A 20,979-nucleotide genomic window follows, 5' to 3' on the forward strand; every position below is an offset into this window, starting at 1 on the left:
AATCAGGAAAGTGCCGATTTTTCAATCGAGCTACATCCTCCACCACTCCAACTCTAGGAACACTTGCCTGTTCCACAACAACAAGGCTGCCTATCACAGATTGCTGAAACTGAACAAAAGTCAACTTTGACGCAGGAGAACACTCCTTGAACACAACAAAAGCATTGAAAGTTGCTAAATTAAAGAGATGGATGGCTAACTTCTTATACCAAACGTAAGCCTTATGAATAGCAGTGTAAGGTTCCAACCTCTGATCTACTCTATCAACACCACCCATGTGCTTATTGTAGTCTAAAATGCACACAGGTTTGCGCACTTCAGAAATCTGACCCCAAACAGCCACAGATGAAGTACTCTCATCATGGATGGTAGTCAGCATGTACACATCCCTCCTGTCCACAAATTTCACAGCTAGTAGTTCATCATTACGCAAGGAACTGCACTGTCCCCTCTGAAGTTGTCAGGAAACAAGCTCTTTTGGATAACCTTTACGGTTAGAGCGGATTGTGCCACAAGCAAAAGTGTCCACTTTGAACAATTCCTTAAACAATTGCACAGCAGTGTAGAAGTTATCAAGGTACAAATGGTGGCCTCTGTTAAACAGTCCTCTAGCAAGATCCCACACAATTTTCTCAGAAACTCCAAAAGTGGACAGACAACCAGGGGGGATCCCTACCAGTGTACACACGGAAATTAAAAACATATCCTGTCCTACTCTCAGACAACATATACAGCTTATTTCCATAGCGTGCCCTCTTGCTAGGGATGTACTGCCTAAAAACCAAACGGCCCTTGAACAAGACCCAAGACTCATCAATAGATATTTCTTTCCCTGGAGCATAGATCTCTGAAAATCGATCTACAAAGTGATCAAGAACAGGCCGAATCTTAAAAAGACAGTCACAACGCCAAAGAATTATCAACAAAATGCAGCATCCGTAGCAAAAGTAAATACCGATCACGAGTCATAACTGCAGGAAATATGGCCGTTGCCATCAAGGGATTGGTAGACCAATATGAAGCCATGGACGGCTTCCTTATCAAACCCATCAATAAAGTCAAACCCAAAAACTTCTTCATCTCTTCCAAATTTGTGGGAGTCCACCGGGAAGCTCTACAGTGGGGCCTAAGTTTGTCACTGTTGTCCCTCAAAAACTGTTCAGCATACAAATTAGTCTGCTCAACAATCTCACCCAAAAATACATCATCCATAAACAACTGAAAAAACTGTATAGGCAAAAAATGTTCACAATCCACTCTACACCCTGCATCACCACTAAAGGCAGGCAACACCGGCTGCACCATGTTTGGATCAACCCAGAGTCCAGCACTTCCAGGAGGAAGCCTAGCAGCCTCAGGCTGCAATCCAGATGCCTCTTGCACCATCAGCACAGCAGTATCCTCCTCTAAAACAAGCACTTCATCCACACTGAGAGTAGCTTCATCTGCACTGAGAGTACCTTCATCATCTGATGATTCCATGTAGAGAGAAAACTCACTGCCTGAATCTTCTCCTCCCTCCTCTCCCTCAAACACACTGTCAGTCTCATAATCCTGCTCAGAGGAAGATTCAAGAAGCATACCAACCACCAGCTGAGCAGTCATTCTATGGCTAGCCATACTGCTTACTAATAAAAGTAACTTGTCAAACAAGTCAACAACAACAAACACTTTGTAAAATAAGTAATAAACAAAATGCACCTTTATCAGAAATACCTATATACTCCAAAACGACACCACTCACTTGCCAGAAGCAGCTAAATTCACCACCACCTACTCTGCACAGACACAGTATGGATCAACAAAATCCCACTAAAAAAGAAAGGGAAAAGAAAATTACACATAAGACAATGCAAAACACATCGCAAAGAATTCCATGCACAAAACACTAACTAAATAAGCTGCCATTATGACACCACTTACAAAAAAATTAATTCATACATGACAAAAATAGTCATTTGGAGAAAATACAATGTTTTTCTTACCAAAAAAAATGCAACTGCGCAAAACTGCAGAGCACCACTGTCGAAATCGCAAACAGGAATCAAAAGCTTTACACTAGAATAAAAAGGAGAAAAAAACATTACAATCACATATGCAAATTGTCGTAAATAAAGTATTACGCACTCAGAATTTCTATAGGTATCAATATGATCATGTATAAAGCAAGAGGCTGAGTCTGTGGTATCAGGTTCAAAAGGGCTTTATTCAAATAACTCGAGTTATAGGGAGAATAGTTCCATCACCACAAGGGATCAGGACGGGTCTGGGATTTCTCAATAATTCTCAATCTTTATTCACAGAGTACAGTATATATACATTCAATATTATACGTAAGCAGGAGCGCTTCAGGCAGAGCAAGAGAGAATGAGATAAGAGCATGTGGGCGTGTAAGTAGGCGTGAAGGTGGGCGTCCATGTGGGCGTCCACGTGATGATCATTGGTGAATGTCATAGGTGGGTGGATACCTGGAGGGGGTTGCGTGATCAGCTGGAACTTTACTGGAACTTTGCCTTACTTGTGCTCAACTCGAGTATGACGTGTAATTGACGTGTGACTGGGGGAAGGCTGCTTGTGCAGTCGGGGAGTCTGGAAGAGAGGCCTTCAGTGTCAGGACGACCAGTACATCTTGTATTATCTGATATCTAAAGTCCGGAGCAGGGACTGATCTGTGACATAGGTTGCCCATCACCAAGAGCCGATGTGGCATCTATTTCTTCATTCACTGCGTAGGCCTTACATGGGGGCTATGGGCTTTTCACTGACGTGAGCTTTGCAATCACACAAAAAGAGACAGAAAGGCTAGGCTCTCTCCTTTGCAGACGGGTGGTGTTTATTCCTCCTTCTCCAGGCAGGAATGTGGTTCAGTAGGAGTAAGCAGATAACCGTGCTCAATACTGTCTCGGCACCTCGGACAGGGCCCCTTTGGCTGAGGCCCAAGTGTGCAAGGCCAAAGATACGCAGCTGCAGCTCTCAGAGCGTCTGAGGCCTGAAACCTCTTTTCGGCTCTGGCTGAGCCACAATAATTGGCTTTCATGAAATGACACGAGTGCAGGAAAATATGATGCAAAACGTGTAGGCCTCAATGCAGAGTTGTCGTCTCTCTCATGGGAGACTTGATGGCAGGCCACGTTATAGCATAGGCATCATGGTAGACAGGCCATGGAGGGAAAATGCATGGGATACATGCATGTGTACATAAAGCGTTGGGGGGCACATAGGGGACACATAGGTCTCATAATTTTTATTTCCTCATTCCCTCCTTGTCCCCTAGTGGACCCTTCATGTCACATCTATTCTCATGAGACAGTCGATCTGTTCTTGCAGCATTATTTTTCCTATTTCAATGCTTTGTATATGGGGATGTGGAACACATGCAGTAGCACACAGGCCGCAAAAGGCCGGGCCACACTGCAGACATAGACAACAACTGAATATCATTAGTAGTATTAACCCACAGACGGTCAACACTTTCCATCCCCATGCCAATATTATTACCCAGAGCCAACTGGACCAAGTCCACGTGCCTGGGTCTTGATGTATGCTTTGGGCAATCTTGTGGAGCCTTGTTATTGCTTTGTATACAGACGGTGCGTTATTAGGAATAAAAGAAATGATATGTAGCACGTCCCACCCCAGTCCAAGGGCAGCTGTACATAGGCTGTCTGGCCACAAATAAAGTAGGTGTGTCATGATGCTCTGAAATAGTACTTTCCTTTGTCTTTAAACTCTATTACAGTATTACACTCGCTGTGCCCCAAATGTACTGAGCCTTCTTTTCTGACACACAAGTTCCCTTTTACTGGCAGCACTGTAATTGAGGATGGACCTAAATTGTGTATGGGCTTGACATTCAACACTATAAAGTCGAGGGTCGCATTTCCTTGCTGATACTCATCATTTTCTAGATCTGTACCTTACCTTTGGGGAAGACCTTCTTCATCTGGGAAACATGCTTCATTCATGACTTTATTCAAGTTACCCCATACCCAGTCGCCTCTACACTCCTTGTCTTGACATTCTTTGGCATCACCGTTGATGGAGGTCATTAAGGAAAACCATGCTCCGCAAGAACCATTATGGGAGAACGGAAAAGGGAAAAGAGGCAACACTCCCTTCACCTTCTGTTACGGGGGAAGTCGGCCACAGACCCAGCAGTCCGTAGCATTGCTAGTCTGATGTGAATGGTGCAGCATCTGAATAAAGGTATTGTTGCGTAAGGCAAGTCAATAGGATAGCTCATAGGAGGGCAGATCACTAAATGTGTGCTTTATGGTATCATTAGTGGAAGAGTGGAAGAGTGAGGCAATAGGAGGAAAAATAGCATGTAGTATTAAGCTGATACATATTATCGTGATGCACAGAAGAGATAGAAAACTCAAAGTCACTATACATCTACTACGTAATATTTTACAGTATTTGTTTTTCATTTTGCTCTTTTTATCATTATCATTGTCCAAGATCTTATGCAAGCCAGAATACATGTTCAACCGCTTCACCACCTAGTGGACTTAATTTATCAAACGGGTTCTGACTTTTTAGATCTAAGTTTAGCTTTGTACTCCTGCTGAGGAGTCTCCTCTAGTAAATGGTGCTCAAAGTCTGAAAAGTTCTTTTCCTTTGTAAAAGAATCGTTATTCCCGAAGTAGCTTTTACAATGATGAAGATGAACCCATCCTTTCCGTCCTTCGACTTTAACGGCTGTCCTCGTGGTTAATAACACTAACTGCGGCGCCTTCCACCTCGGCTCAAGAGGACTCGATCTATCAAAGTTCCTTATTAGGACATAATCCCCAGGAGCGATGGAGTGTTCCTTGACCTGGGTGTTGTCAGGGAAGGCGGCAGCAACCTGCGAACGACAAGAGAGTAGTGCAGACATCAAGGAAGCCAGGTAATCTGTCAGCATGTCACTATCAACATCAGTAATCTTTTTAGGCATTGGAGTGCCCCACATATTCGGTGGTCTACCAAAGACCACTTCATAGGGAGATAAGCCTGTTCTAGAATGGGCTACCATTCGCATGTAAAAGAGGGCAACCGGCAGGGCTACCATCCAATCTACACCTTTGTCTGCGCAAATCTTTGCTAGTTTTATCTTTAAGGTCTGATTGTGTCTTTCTACAAGGCCTGCTGCCTCAGGATGTCGTACGCAGTGGAACTTCCAGGTATACCCTAACAGGAGGGACACCTGTTTCATGAGTTCAGAGGAGAAAGGCTGACCGTTGTCGGAATATACGACACGCGGTAATCCATAACGTGGGAAAAACTCTCGCACCAATTGTCTGGCGGTAGTTACAGCAGTATAATCAGGGACTGGATAAGCTTCTGTCCACCTTGTCAGCGAACATACCACTACCAGGACATATTTGTAACCTCTACATCTGTCCATTTGGATATAATCCATCTGGAGGACTTCAAAAGGGTGGTCAGGTGGATGGAATCCACCTTGTTCCATCGGAATGCCTTTACCTGGATTGAATTGGCAACAGATCATACATGTTCTGACCTTTTGTTTCGCTGCTGCACGCAGGTGCTTGTTGAACTATATATTCTGCAAGCTGTCTAGCATTGCTTTCTCTCCTAAGTGTGCAGGACTATGTGCGGTATTTATGATCACTTGTACCATCGAATCAGGAAGAAACCATGTTTCTTTGCCCTTAGTCATCCAACCCTGATCAGTCAGTACCCCTCCTTGTTCCGACCATTTCTTTAATTTATCTAGAGTAGCATGTGTCTGTATGTCTTGTAAATCCCTGGAAGGATCCCTGACTGTCATGGCTTTGGTCATTGATGGTATCTGTGAGTTCGTCATGTCTAGTGGGGTCTGAGCTGTCTGTTTAGCAGTTCGGTCTGCCAGATCATTGCCTTGAGAAATGGTATCTGTGGCTTTAGTATGTGCTTTGCATTTCAGGATAGCTATGGCTGTCGGCAAATGTATCGCTTCCAGAAGGGCTTGTATAAGGGGGCCATGCTGTATCTTGGCCCCGTGAGAGGTCAAGAAACCTCTTTCTCTCCACAGTACTCCGAAATCATGAACTACCCCGAATGCGTATTGTGAATCGGTGTAAATGTTTACCCTCAAGTGCTTAGCTCTTATGCACGCTTGTGTCAGGGCGATGAGCTCTGCTGCTTGTGCTGACAGTATGTCTATTCTTTTAGTCTCTATGATTTCAGTAGCAGTGGTCACTGCATACGCTGCCACTAATTCTCCCGCGCCCGTCCTCATGCATGAGCCGTCAACATAGAGTGTTAGGTCAGGGTCTGGGAGTGCAACGTCTGTCAAGTCTTGTCTTGGCTTAGTCACGGTATGTATTACTTCAACACAGTCATGTGGGGAAACGTTTTCTGTATTGGAGGGCAAAAGAGTATCAGGATTCAGTATGTTGCATCGTCTGATCTCTATGTGTGGTTGAAATAACGTCAGCTCATAACCTGTCAGTCTCGCTACAGTCAGGTGTTGTGTTTGTGTCCGGTTCAAGAGAACTTCCACTGCGTGCGTTACTTGTACTGTCAGGGGGTGGCCCAGCACTATTGAGTCACTTTGTCTTATGGCTAAGGCTGTTGCTGCAACAGATTTTAGGCACGCAGGCAAAGCCTGTGCTACTGGGTCCAATGTACTAGAAAAATAAGCACAGGGCTTGTGTTTTCCTGCATGATCTTGTGTTAGGACAGATAGTGCTGTTCCATCTCGCTCTGTCACAAAAAGCATAAAAGATTTGTTGTAATCAGGGATCGCTATAACTGGTGCTTGACATAAAGCTCTTTTTAATTCTTCAAATGCCACAGTGTGTTCTTGTGTCCAAGGGAGGACATTAGTAGAAGCTGCCTCTTGTGTCGTTAACTGTATTAGGGGCTTGGCTATGTAAGCATACTGGGGAATCCACTGCCGGCAATATGAAGTGAGGCCAATGAATGCACGTACCTCCTTTTGTGTCTTGGGCTGTGAAAGGCCAGAAATCAATTGAATACATTCCGGTGCCCACAACTAATTCCCCTGAAAGATCACCATAAAACATGAGAAAAAGGGAAGAGCAACATACCTATTTCCTCGGCTTAATTTCTAAGGGGGCTAATTTCTAAGGGTCTTAATTTCTAAGGGGCTAGCGGGAAGCGAACCTCCTCAGGGGCCAGCAGGAAGCCAATATTCTCCTCAAGAAGCCAATATTCTCCACCTTCCCCCCTTTTTGACAGGAGGAAATCTGAAACAGATTTCACTGCTGTCAAACACTATCAAACCCTGTGTCTTGTCAACACTATTAATCCCTGTGTGTAGCTACTGGGCGTAAGCAAAATTATAGGAGATACACAGCGTATTTGAAATGGCGAGAAATCCTTCTAACAAATGTACAAACCTCATTGTGTCAGCTCATAGGCTGGCCAACTGACATCTCATATGCAAATGTCCCTATTATGTGAACCTACACCAACCTGAAGTCAATATTAATGCTAGGAGGCCCTAATAGGAATGCTAAGCTTCCTAAATATTTGGAAAACCAAGTTTAAGAACATTTATTAATGTTGATAATTTCATAATTAATAATTTATCTGCTAAAGAAACCAGTCATTTTGCAATAATTTCCACCTATACAATAAGCTGCATCCCTCGCCTTTCATATTCAAATGTCTCCCTTCAGAAGCCCAAACCCAATAGCCTAATTTAAAAACATGTCAACTTTTGGCGCCACCATTTACAAGAATGAGCTTACTAAAGCAAACTTTAAAAAGGAAATCCTGTCAGATATTTTCTCATTACCCTAAATACCGAGCCTCATTTGTGGAAGCCCATTTACAACATTCTAAAAGGCAGAGTTGTCACTCTGGGGTGGCAGTCCTTATTTAAAACAGGCATTTCAAGTGTTAAGATGCGAGTGTACAGATCATAATTGTTCCTTAATGTCCAATCTGGAAACATATGACCGAGGCTGCCTGTCTATAAGAGAAGGGCAGTCATGTGACACATATTTTAGTCTTGCATAACCTTTTTTCTTCTTTTATTCATCTCCAATACCAATTAGACATACACTGATAACGTGTTGTCTGCTATTTTGACAGCATGATAATGGTAATATCATGTCTGTGAAATTTAGTAATTGTGAACAAGTTCCAGCCAAGCGCTGCGCAAAGATTTACGTCACGACCATCTCTGTAACGCCCAGGAGAACTTGTATTAATGCTAAACAGACTGGTCAATACGACACAAAAACAAAACATATATAAAATACATATGCCAAGCCATCAGTATACCAAGCACAGAAAGCATAGACAAATTACAATAACATACAATAACATATATAAATGAGCAGTGATGCGCAATTACCGCACCTACAGCTCAGAGGCGAACATTCTGGCCTGCTTAATTTGTCAGGCTTATAATCAATAACTGATTTTCCTTTCCTGCCTTACTCACCCCCCATCTGACAGAAGCTCATCCTAATGATGAGCAACTGTCAGCTGGACTGAATGTGTTATTTCTGACACATAGGACCACCAAGAATAATCAAAAATGAAAAACACACGAACATTTCTTTTTGGAAAGGTGTTATGACAAAAAAAATACATTTATTTCAACACAATGTACCCTGATTTCCTATTTGAAGGCGCATATCTCATGTGTCTTCTCATACTTGTAACCTTTGGATCATTTTGCCAATCCAACTGGTGGCAGCTTTGGGCCACAATTTAAAATTGTCTGAATTTGAAAATCGTATTTATATAGGCATATAGCCCTTAAAATTTCAAGCAAGAGCATCATTTTACTTTTTGTCTAGAAGCAATGTAACATTTCTAAGAAATAAAACAACAGTCTTCCATAGACATTTCCTCGGGGCACTGGTTTTGCACAGAATAGAACAAAGGAAGGCTTCTCGAGTTTCGTTTCTCAGCTGCCCTGTCTTATCAGAGAAGCTAAAAATAGCCCCTCAGCGCGGCTTGAGCCTGGGCTGCCAGCCATCTGTTTTTTTTATCTACTCCTGGCCCTCAAGGCTTTTCGGCTGTAGGCATTACACAGATGCTATGTCAGAGAAGCTTTCTAAGCAGTGATTTCACCTCCCGTTTTCCGCTCCTTATCCTAGCCCCCACCTTCTCCTCACTCTGAAGCTGTCAAAGACAAAAAGTCTTCCCAATTCCATATAAACTGCAATAATTCGCCCTATTGAAAAATCGTTTTTATATACAATTTGTTCTCAGGGGGTCGTAATCTTATTTTTCTAATCTCAGTTTAGTAGAAACGCTCACTGTGAATAATGTACAGCACATAATTTACTAGTACAGGGCAGATATTGGGTAGTACTTCACACAATGGTACTTATTTTATCATCCTCTAATAGGTGGGAGTCTCTGCATGTTCAGCGTGAATCAGGACCCACAACCGTCTGGACCCAGCACATTGGCTCACTGAACCACCAAGAACACAAACCTGTATTCTTGAACAATTTGCAAATTCGAAATACCCACAATTTTTTCTCAAGCTAAACTTTTAACCGATCACTAATTATTTTTTCGTTAACACTTTGTACATTAGGGGTGTCATCAAATCACAGGGGTTGTTCCTTCTCTAGCTACACCCCTCTCAATTTCCTTTTGACAACATAATCAAATGTTGGACCATGTAAACACCAGCTATGCGCTGTTCGTTTGGTGGGAGGCTCAAGAACCTTTGGGCTACTATATCATTATTATATGTATCGGGGTACTTGCGGTGGCACTCTAACTGGTCTTTCTACTGGGGCCACTCTTGCTAGTTCCTCTGAACGGACGCGATAAATACCAGCAACGACAGTATTTCTTTCTCTTTCAGCCTGTTCTCTTTTTACCCGCTCCCCTTCCTCCTGTAACTTCTTTTCTTTGGCTTTTTCAGACTCCTGTCTACTTCTCTCTGCTTTGTGAAACACTTACTCTGTTCTTCTATGTGACTCCTTGCGCCAAAACTCAATGGCATCCTTCTGAGCAGGTCTACATTTTCTCTTCCATAACTCTTCCTCTACCTTCATAATGCATTCCGCATCCCACGTTCCTGTGATAGGCCATCTATACTTTGTCTCTAAATCCTTCGTGTAATCCACCCATAGTTCTAAAAACAACACGGCATCTAAACCATGCTTACAGTACATGAAATGTCCAGGTGTGTCTCTAGGCGGAATGTTAACTGGTTCCTCTAGTACACCTTTTCTGGTACATATCTTACGCAGTTTCGAAAACAATGGCATGTTAGAATGTAACCGAAAACAAAAATCACAATGACCCAAAAACAAAAATCACAATGAAACAAACTTACATAAAAACCTGACACATTCAAACCTAACTGAACCTGACTAAGACAATAACATTCATACAGTTAAATCGGTGCACCTGAATACTTGACTTGAATACTTGATGCATGCTCTTGAATACTTGAAAACATACCGGTCTCAGAAGTGAGACACGTCTTTACCGTGTTCATTAAACGAACCTGTCTTTATGCAACCCCCATGAAAAACTCACCGGGAAGCAGAACTTGAAGGCCTCGGACACTTGACGCTGCGCAGGGAATGGCGTATCTTTGGTGGATCTCTAGAAACCTCGGACACAGCTCTCTCGCAGGGTGAGCTCTGGGTCGGGACGATCCGCAATCCTCACCGCCTCGTATGGATGCCTGGTCGCAGTCCGTCTCCTTCGTTGGCCTGAGGGAGTTGGCGGGAAAACCCGCGACGTGCGCACTTGAAGTCCGTCACGGCTGTGGAAGGGGGCAAAACTGGACCTTCATCTCCGGCGCGTGGGGAAAGAGATTTGTCCCTGTTCGGGCGCCATTAAATGTCGTAAATAAAGTATTACGCACTCAGAATTTCTATAGGTATCAATATGATCATGTATAAAGCAAGAGGCTGAGTCTGTGGTATCAGGTTCAAAAGGGCTTTATTCAAATAACTCGAGTTATAGGGAGAATAGTTCCATCACCACAAGGGATCAGGACGGGTCTGGGATTTCTCAATAATTCTCAATATTCATTCACAGAGTACAGTATATATACATTCAATATTATACGTAAGCAGGAGCGCTTCAGGCAGAGCAAGAGAGAATGAGATAAGAGCATGTGGGCGTGTAAGTAGGCGTGAAGGTGGGCGTCCATGTGAGCGTCCACGTGATGATCATTGGTGAATGTCATAGGTGGGTGGATACCTGGAGGGGGTTGCGTGATCAGCTGGAACTTTACTGGAACTTTGCCTTACTTGTGCTCAACTCGAGTATGACGTGTAATTGACGTGTGACTGGGGGAAGGCTGCTTGTGCAGTCGGGGAGTCTGGAAGAGAGGCCTTCAGTGTCAGGACGACCAGTACATCTTGTATTATCTCATATCTAAAGTCCGGAGCAGGGACTGATCTGTGACATAGGTTGCCCATCACCAAGAGCCGATGTGGCATCTATTTCTTCATTCACTGCGTAGGCCTTACATGGGGGCTATGGGCTTTTCACTGACGTGAGCTTTGCAATCACACAAAAAGAGACAGAAAGGCTAGGCTCTCTCCTTTGCAGACGGGTGGTGTTTATTCCTCCTTCTTCAGGCAGGAATGTGGTTCAGTAGGAGTAAGCAGATAACCGTGCTCAATACTGTCTCGGCACCTCGGACAGGGCCCCTTTGGCTGAGGCCCAAGTGTGCAAGGCCAAGGATACGCAGCTGCAGCTCTCAGAGCGTCTGAGACCTGAAACCTCTTTTCGGCTCTGGCTGAGCCACAATAATGGGCTTTCATGAAATGACACGAGTGCAGGAAAATATGATGCAAAACGTGTAGGCCTCAATGCAGAGTTGTCGTCTCTCTCATGGGAGACTTGATGGCAGGCCACGTTATAGCATAGGCATCATGGTAGACAGGCCATGGACGGAAAATGCATGGGATACATTCATGTGTACATAAAGCGTTGGGGGCACATAGGGGACACATAGGTCTCATAATTTTTATTTCCTCAAAATAATGCACCAGTCCACACACAATCCACCAGCCAAGCTAAGGGGTAGGTGAGCCTAAGAAATATTCACCCCGTAAAAGGGGAGCAACCCTTACCCTTGAGGCCACTCCAAAACACAAACATTTTAAAAAAAAGAACAGGTGTCTAGTGGCTTCTGCCCCCTTTGAGGGCAGATGGGCCTAAAAATATACTGCTATTCTGCCACCCAAAGAGGGCAGAAATGACCACAATCATCTTCCCATAAAGGGGAGTGACCCTTGTCCAAGGGGCCGCTCCCCAACATAAAAAAAAAACCCAGGTGGGCTAGTGGCCTTACAAAAAAACAAATCAGCCGATCTGCCTCTCAGGGTGGCAGAACCGGCCAAATTAATGCTCACCAAATGGACCAACCCTTGCCCAAGGGGCCACGCCCCACAAAAAAATCCCTGGTGGTCTAGTGGGCCCAATTTTTTAAAAAACATGGAGATCTGGCCCCCTGCGGGGCAGCCACAGCCACAAATATTGACCCCAAAGGAGAGTGACCCTTGCCCAAGGCTTCACTCTCCACAAATAACTCCCTGGTGGCCTAGTGTGCCCTACATTAAACAAGCATTTGCAATGCAATCGGTCTCGCCTTTGGGACATTATATATACTTAGCTATGCAGCACATTAGCCTGCGCCCTGAAACATCTGCTGTTCTTTGACATGGAGGGAAAGCAAGCACCAATCTGCGTGACATGCCAAGTATTGGAACACACGGGGAGAAATATTGCCTTTCAGCGGGAAATGGTATCGTCCAAAGCTCTGTTTTTAATATAAAATCTGGGCCTTCGGTGGTCATATCACTGAAAATACAAGATTTAAAAAAATATTATTGTCTATGGGTGCTCGTGGAAGACAATTTCTATGGACTGAAAACTAGAGAATGCTGAAGTGATTCTGGTATTTTACTGACCTCTGCTCGTCGTTTTCTATCAAGAAAGTTAAATAGAGTCAGTTGATCAGAAACAAAAGTCCCTAAGCGGAAGCAGACAAGTCCTAGGGCAGATCTCCAAAGCCCACAAACCATATAAACATATAAGTATATACTAAAGTATATACAAGAGGTCTTGAATGCTCGACCCAAAAATGGCGAAATCTGCCCCCCCATGGGGGCAGACAGCCAAAATCATAAGCCCCCAAAGGGGAGTGACCCTTGCCCAAGGGGCCACTCCCCACTAAACACTCCCTGGTGGTCCAGTGGGCATTTTTTTTTTAAATAAAGTAAATCTGCCCCCCCAGGGGGGCAGACAAAGCCTAAAATATACCCCCCATAAGGGGAGCGACCCTTGCCTAAGGGGCCGCTCCCCCACACAAAACAAACATAAACTACCTAAAAAAAATGGCCCCCAAAGGGGAGTGACCCTTGCCCAAGGGGCCACTCCCCACTACATTTCTGTAAAATGCCCAGTGGACCGATTTTATGTTTAAAAATAAAAATGTCTGCACCCCCCCCCCGGGGGGCAGACAAAGCAAGAATACATTGCCCCCAAAAGGGGGAGCGACCCTTGCCTTAGGGGCCCATCCCCCCAAACAGTACAGACATGGGCATTTAAATAAAATAAATCCCTGGCGTGTTGTGGGCATTCCTGCTGCACGATCGCACGATCGTGCTGCAGAAATGCATAAAAGAGGCATCGAGGGAAAGGAAAACCCTTTCCTTTCCCTCTATGTCTCTTTTAAGAAAATCCCCCCTCCCCAGCCCCAAAACTTACCTCTTTCTTCACCGATGCGCAAGAAGCAAATGGCTTCCTGCGCATCGGTAATGAAAGGGAAACCTCCAATGACGTCAGCGCGCCTCGCATGCTGACGTCATTGATGACGCGGAGGGGAGGTGGGGGAGGCAGGGAAAGGTCTTCCCCTGCCTTTCCCGATAACTAAACCCAGATCGACTGCCCACGGGGGGAGCGCCAGTGCTTCCCCCGTGGGTGGGTCATGACGAGCTGGACTCGTCATGAGCACACGATGACTGTGTGCCATGACGAGTCCAGCTCGTCATGAGCACACAAAGGGTTAAGTAAAAGTTATCAAAGGAAGAAAGATTGGCATTCGTGTGGTGCAGAACTTAACGTAGAGTATGGACACGAATTCAATCATGGGGCCTGGTTTGCAAAGCGCCTCCGCCCTCGTGGTGGAGGCCCTGCAGGTGTGGGGGAGTCTCGGCACTCATGGCCAAGGCCCCCAGGCGTGGGGGAGTCTCGGCACTCGGGCAGAATCTCCACAGTAAGAATTCTCATTGTAGAGATTCTGTCCCGAGTGCAAAGTCTCCCTCACGAGTGCGGAGGCCCTTTGTTGAATCAGACTAGTGGTGGGCGGAATTTGCGTAGTCGCCGTACGCAAAGCTCAGCGAAACGGTAAAAAACTCCACGAACACGCAGAAATTCTGCGAAAGCGCGGAATTGCTTGTTCAGTTTGCGATGCTTTTTTCCTGTTCGCGAAGGCTGTTTGCGTGCTCGGGAGGAAATACCTTGTGAACACGCATTTTGAGAACGCGAACAAGCAAAAAATTCCGCTATGCCGGGTAACGCAGAATTTTGGGCAATTCCGCGTTCTTCGCGAAACGCGAAATTACCCAAATTCAGCGGAGTTTACCACCCAGGCCTAAATCAGACCTTTAGCGAATTTAGGAATGCATGTAACCCGCCACAACCCAAAAGAGGCGTCAGTAGTGACTGACCAACAAATAGAGAAGCTTCAAAGCATTCTGACCCACAGCGCAGCTGATGCACAGGGCGATGTGGACTGTCAGGAGACATGGTGATGTGCACTGTCAGATGACAGGGCGATGTGCACTGCCAGGGGACTGGGCGATGTGCACTGCCAGGGGACAGCTATGAGCATTGCCAGGGGACAGGGCGATGTGCACTGTCAGGGGACAGGGCGATGTGCACTGTCAGGGGACAGGGCGATGTGCAGAAGATGTAACAAATCAATGTGCAAAGAGGGGCAACGTGTGATGTACAGCAGGAGAGCAGAGGAGGTGTTTACCAGGAGAACACTGTGTTATGTTATGTTATTTGATTTATTCAGCGCGCAGCTACTCGGAAGTGTCCCGGCGCTATCAACAGAAAAACGGCCAAAACAGATGTCCCTCAAAACAGCAGAGTCTTCAAGGACTTTCTAAACAGACGAGGATCACAGATAGCCCTCAGAGTCAGAGGAAGAGAGTTCCAGGCGAGGCAGGCTCTACGGGCAAACAAGTTGCCCCCCAGCCGTTGACGCTTAAATTTGGGGGTCTGCATCAGCAGCAAAGAGGACGACCTCAACTGTCTCCTAGGAATATAAAAGGAGAATCTATCCTGCAGATACTTGGGGCCAAGACCATAAAGGGCCTGTTGCACGATAGACAGCATTTTGAATTTGAGGCGTGATTCTACGGGAAGCCAATGAAGTGACCGAAGTTGAGCCCGAGCACTATGCCAGGGGAGGAGGCCGCCTAAAAGTCTGGCTGCCGAATTTTGGACCACCTGCAATTTCTTTACAAGGTAGCCCGGGCTGCCCACCAGGAGGGCATTAGCGTAATCCAGGCGGGATAGAACCAGTGCACGCACCACCGTCTCTCTGTCCCTGTATGGCAGCAAGGGAAGAAACTTCTTCAGACTGCTCAGTAGCCCAAAACATGTGCCAGCAAGTTTTTTTTACATGCGAAGCAAAGTTCAGGTTCTCATCAAACCAGACGCCGAGATTTTTAACGGCCCCGTTAATCACTGAGGGGCATGGAAAGCCCGAGGGCCAGAGTCTTGCTCTAAACTCAGGAGAAAAAAGGCCGTACAACACTGATGAGATCTAACCACCTAGTCGTCTTCTATATTCCAGGTGAACAGCAGTTGAGTGTCATCCGCGTAGGCCATCACTTTAGCCCCCAGAGACTCCGCCAAGAAAATCAGCGGAGTCATATAGATGTTAAATAGCAGAGGGCTAAGTGACGACCCCTGCGGAACCCCCGTGGTAACCCTCAAGGGCAGCGAAGCACACGGAGGGAATATCATGTGCCAGGATAGACTATCATTGATGCATCTCATTTAATTCCTCTGCGATGCACCTTAGGGAAGCCCCGTAGATGAACCTCATGGGAGGCTTGTGTGATAGGCCTCATCGGAGCGCCTGATGCTGTGCATCTGTGTAGCGCTTAGTGCTGTGCATGCAGTGACCATGCACAATTAAGCACCAGGGCAGCACTAGGCGGTGTGTATTTCTGGGACTTAGGGCAGTGAGGATCATCAGGACAGTCCGATGAGCAGCAGGGAGCACAGTCCGGTGTACAATGGGTGGGATACGATAATTTACCGTAGATGTATATGTTGCTGTGTAGTAGATGGGCACAGGTTGATGTTAGTAATGTCGAGAGTTGTTCTGTACTAGGCATGGGCATCTCATCCAGATCTGACTAGTCTTTGCATTCTGAGACTAGTATTGTTTTCTTGATCACAAATGGAAGACTGCAAGAAACAGAAAGCAGAGAAAGAAATGCAAGGACCACATAATCTACTAACAATTGGAACACTAGCAGGTGCATTATCAGCGGATGGTTCAAATGTTTTGATTGATTTAGAAGGACAAGAAGCTGGTAGCTTTATAAATCAATCAGGGGTTTGTAAAGCGCGCTACTCACCCGTGAGGGTCTCAAGGCGCTGGGGATGGGGAGCGGGCAGCTCCGGATCAGTCGAAGATCCAGGTCTTGAGGTCTTTCCTGAGCGTGTGCAGGGTCGGGGAGCATCTGATGTTCACGGGGATCTCGATCCAGGTCTTGGCTGTGATGTAGGAGAAAGCTATTCCGCCTGTTCTGTTCCTGCGGATGCGAGGGACCTCGGCCAGGGCGAGGTCAGCAGAGTGGAGGTTCCTCTTGGGTATGTGTAAGGATATTCTCTTGTTGAGGTATTTGGGTCCGATGTTGTTGAGGGTTTTGTAGGCATGGGTGAGGAGTTTGAAGGTGACCTTCTTCTCGACGGGGAACCAGTGGAGGTCTCGTAGGTGCTGGGTCATGTGTTCGTGGCATGGTGTCCCAAGGATGAGTCTGGCAGCAGCGTTCTGGATGGTTTGGAGTCTGTGTAGTAGAGTTCTGTTGATACCGGCATATAGGGCGTTGCCGTAGTCCAATCTGCTGGTTATGAGTGCGTGGGTGACGGTCTTTCTGCAGTTGGGGGGGATTTATTTGAAGGTCTTGCGGAGGACGCGCAGGCAGTTGAAGCTGGTGGAGGTGATGGCGTTGATCTGGCGGTTCATGGAGAGGAAGGAGTCGAGGATGATGCCGAGGTTACATGCGTGGTCTGTAGGGGTGGGTCGCTTTCCGAGGACAGAAGGCCACCAGGTGTCATTCCAGGCAGAGGTACAGAGTCCGAGGATGAGGACCTCGGTCTTCTCTGAGTTGAGCTGCAAGCAACTGTCCTTCATCCAGGAAGCCACATTCTTCATTACTTCCTGGATGCAGAGTCTGGTGTCTTCGGGATTCATCTTGAGTGAGAGGATGAGCTAGGTGTCATGGGCGTAGTATACAATGCTGAGTTCCTGCTGTCCAACGATGGTGGCGACGGGGGCCATGTAGATGCTGAAGAGCGTGGGGCTGAGTGATAATCCTTAGGGTACGCCGCAGTTGATGTCAGTGGGTTCAGAGAGGAAGGGAGGGAGTCTGATCCTCTGGGTTCTGCTAGAGAGAACGGATTGAATCCAGTCGATGGCTGCTCCTTGTATCCCTGCTTCGTGAAGTCTGGCTGTGAGGGTGTGATGAGAGACGGTGTTGAATGCTGTGGAGAGGTCTAGAAGGATGAGGGCCGCAGTGTGTCCCTGGTCTAGTAGCATGTGGATGAAATTACAAAATTACGCCATGCTTCATACCTAGCAATACCTACTCACTGGGAAAGCTGAGGTGAAAAACAAGTATTATAGACCGGTAGATTTGAACATTCTTCACTGAAATACATACATGAGGAATGCAGAACTAAATCTTTAGTTATGGGAGCACTTCTGTTAAGTCACATCTGAAGGCACTTTGCTGGGATTCCCATTGCTCACAGACCAAGCAAAGTCAAATATTTTCAGGAAATCAGACATACCTATTACTAAGTGATAGGAAGCTCACAATCAATAACCTAATTAGCATATTTGGCCACCCTTCATTAGAACACTTTCAGCATGATGCTTCCCATTAGTTGTATTGCCTAACATGATAGAAATCATAGGGAATAAAGAGTGCGGCAACAGAATCAACATTTGCCTCATGTAAAAGGGGTAATTTGTGATAGCATCATTAAAAGGTAGAATATTCTTTACTTCTGTGGCTCTGGCTACCACAAGTGAGTTCGAGGCAAGTGACAATTTAGGCAACTTGCTGTACCATGCTGTATTCTCTTTGAATGCTAAAGTAATTGATGTTCTCACTTCAGTAGAGTAAGAGTAATTGCATTTATATAGCACTCACTACCCCTGACAAGGCACTTAAGTTCTTTTCGGTGAGTAGCACGCTACTCTGGAACCCAAAGTGGATTAGTGGTGAATTAGTGTATGAACATATAAGATGTTAATTGGAACGGTGGACATGTGAGTCTGTTAGTTGGATTTAATAGAATGAAAGAGGACTAGAGAAGGGATGAGTCTAGAAAGTGTTATTTTGGAGATCATTCTAGTTAAATAAGGTCTGGGATGAGTCAAAGGAGGGACAGAGGAGGGAAGAGCCTAGAAATGGTTATTTGGGTAATCACAATGTAAAACAAGCATTGGCATAGGCAGTAGGCCTCGCCCTTTGGACATTAGAAGTGTTTAGCCAGATCTATTCGCTTTGCCAATGTGTTTAAGCTATGCTGTAGAGCAATGTGGCAAATTCTTCCTGCCTGTTCTAATGCTTGTTTGTTATAGTATTTTTTAATAGGTGGAGGAGGGGGACATAAACAGCGCTGGTAGTGAGGTGGTGCTGCATTGGTGCAGAGCTGGTTGTGCGTGTGTGCTGAGGTGGTGCTCAGATGGTGCTACACTGGTGATGTGGTGATGCTGTGCTGGAGCTGAGTTGGTGCTGCACTGGGGCTGTGTGATGCTGAGGTGGCGCTGTGATGGTGCTCAGCTGCTGCTGAGTGATGCTCAGGTGATGCTGCAGTGGTGCTGCTGAGTGATGCTGAGTGATGCTGAGTGATGTAGAAGTGATGCTGAGGGACACTGACTGGTGCTGCCCTGATGCTGAGGTGGTGCTGATTTGGTGTGATATACAATGTATTAAATGCATACTACCAACTCGCAAATTGCCAGGTTTCACCATCAAAAACTACAATAGCTCGGGACTCCTGATATGTAAACCAAGCTGTGACGTTCAGCCTCTCACTTGTGCCTAACGTCAGACCAAATCAAGCACCACGCTGTAGAACGGCCATATTGGAAAAGTTAGATTTAATGGTAAAAGGCATGCACGCCTAGAGGAGCAAATTGCTTTCAGTGTACTGTGTCTTCTGAAAAGTACAACTTTCAGTAAATAACATAAATCTGCTAACCTGAGCAGAGTCAGATTTCAATGCACGCTCTGTTAGTCTGAATAATGACCAACGTACGATAGTATCTAGAATTTAATCTTCCTCCAAGGAATACAAAACTACACATTTTGTTGATATGTTTTAAACATTGGAACACTGTTTGCAGATGCCGACATTTATAAAATAAGTGTTTGCATGCCTTAGATATGGCCAATAGCCGACAAATACATTTAAATCTTTTCAGTCACTCTATACTTCCCCCTACTTCTAGCCTGTCACTCAAGCCGCTCTCTCACCGCTTGTATCATGCTAGTCCCTTTTCTATGCCCACGATGCATGCTGTGCCTGTATATCACTCACCCAGTTGAGTAAGGTAGTACAGGAGCTCAATTGTAATGCACAAATCTACGCTCCCCCAGTGCTCAGTGGTGACATGATGGCTAACACTGGCTACGAGGCCATTCTTCTGCCAAGAGCCCGTATGCTAATATCACTAGTCCCAACTCCGTACACGGAGGCATGCGTGGTGTTGACATGATGAAGGTCATTTATGTAGCACTTGCCCCAGTCGAGGAGGGAGATGATGTCATCGGTAGGGCTAGTAGGGCAATCTCTGTGCTGTGGTTGCTATGAATTCCGGATTGGGCGATGTCCAGGAGATTGTTAGCTTCAATGAAGTTTGCTAGCTGGGTGCTGACTGCTTTTTCCATGACATTAGCTGCAAATGGAAGCAGGGAGATGGGCCTGAAAGCTTAAGACCTGTTGGGTCGGTAGAGGGTTTCTTCAGGAGGGGGTTGACCTCAGCGTGTTTCCAGTCATTTGGGAAGGTGGTGCTCCTGAGGGAGCAGTTGATCATCTGACGTAGTTGGGGTGCAATGGCCGAGGCAGCTCTGAGGAAGATATGCAGTAGGCAAGGTGCCTTCTGCTGTGAGTAGGGTCCATTTGGGCAGGGTTTTTTGGGTGGTGTCACTTGGAGTGGTGTGGAGATCATGGTTTTCGAAGTTGTCGTAGATCATCTTGATCTGAAGGTGGAAGAAGGTGCTGAGTCTGTTGCAGAGGTCTTGTGAGAGAGGGACGTCTGTTGTTTCACTGAAGGGTTTGTCAAATTCCTTGATGATGGAAAAGAGTTTTTTGGTATTGTGAGCGTTGATGAGGATTCTGTCTTAAATACATTTCTTCCTTGCGGATTTGATGTGATGGTGGTATGCTGTGGTGGCTGCTCTGTAGGCAGTTTGTGTTTACAGGGTTCTGTTGTTCCTCCATGTCTTTTCAATTTGCCGGCAGGAGCGTTTAGATTCTTGGAGCTCAGAGGTGCACCAACTTTCTTTCTTGATGTGACTTCCTATGGTTTTCTTGAGGGGGTGAGTATGTCGGTGCTTTTTGTGATCCAGCTGTGAAGGTTGCATGCTGCAATGTTAGCATCTGGCATAGTCAGAGGTGGGTTGCTGTTGAAAGCAAGGTTGAGCTGGTCTTCGGTAGGTTAGTTCCAGCTTCTACGGGGAGGTAGTGGGCATGGTTGTGTACAGTGGGTTTTGAAGGAGAAATGGATGCAGTGGTGATCTGTCCAGA

The sequence above is a fragment of the Triturus cristatus genome, chromosome 1_1 (assembly GCF_964204655.1).
Source record: "Triturus cristatus chromosome 1_1, aTriCri1.1, whole genome shotgun sequence".
NCBI classification, from domain to species: domain Eukaryota; kingdom Metazoa; phylum Chordata; class Amphibia; order Caudata; family Salamandridae; genus Triturus; species Triturus cristatus.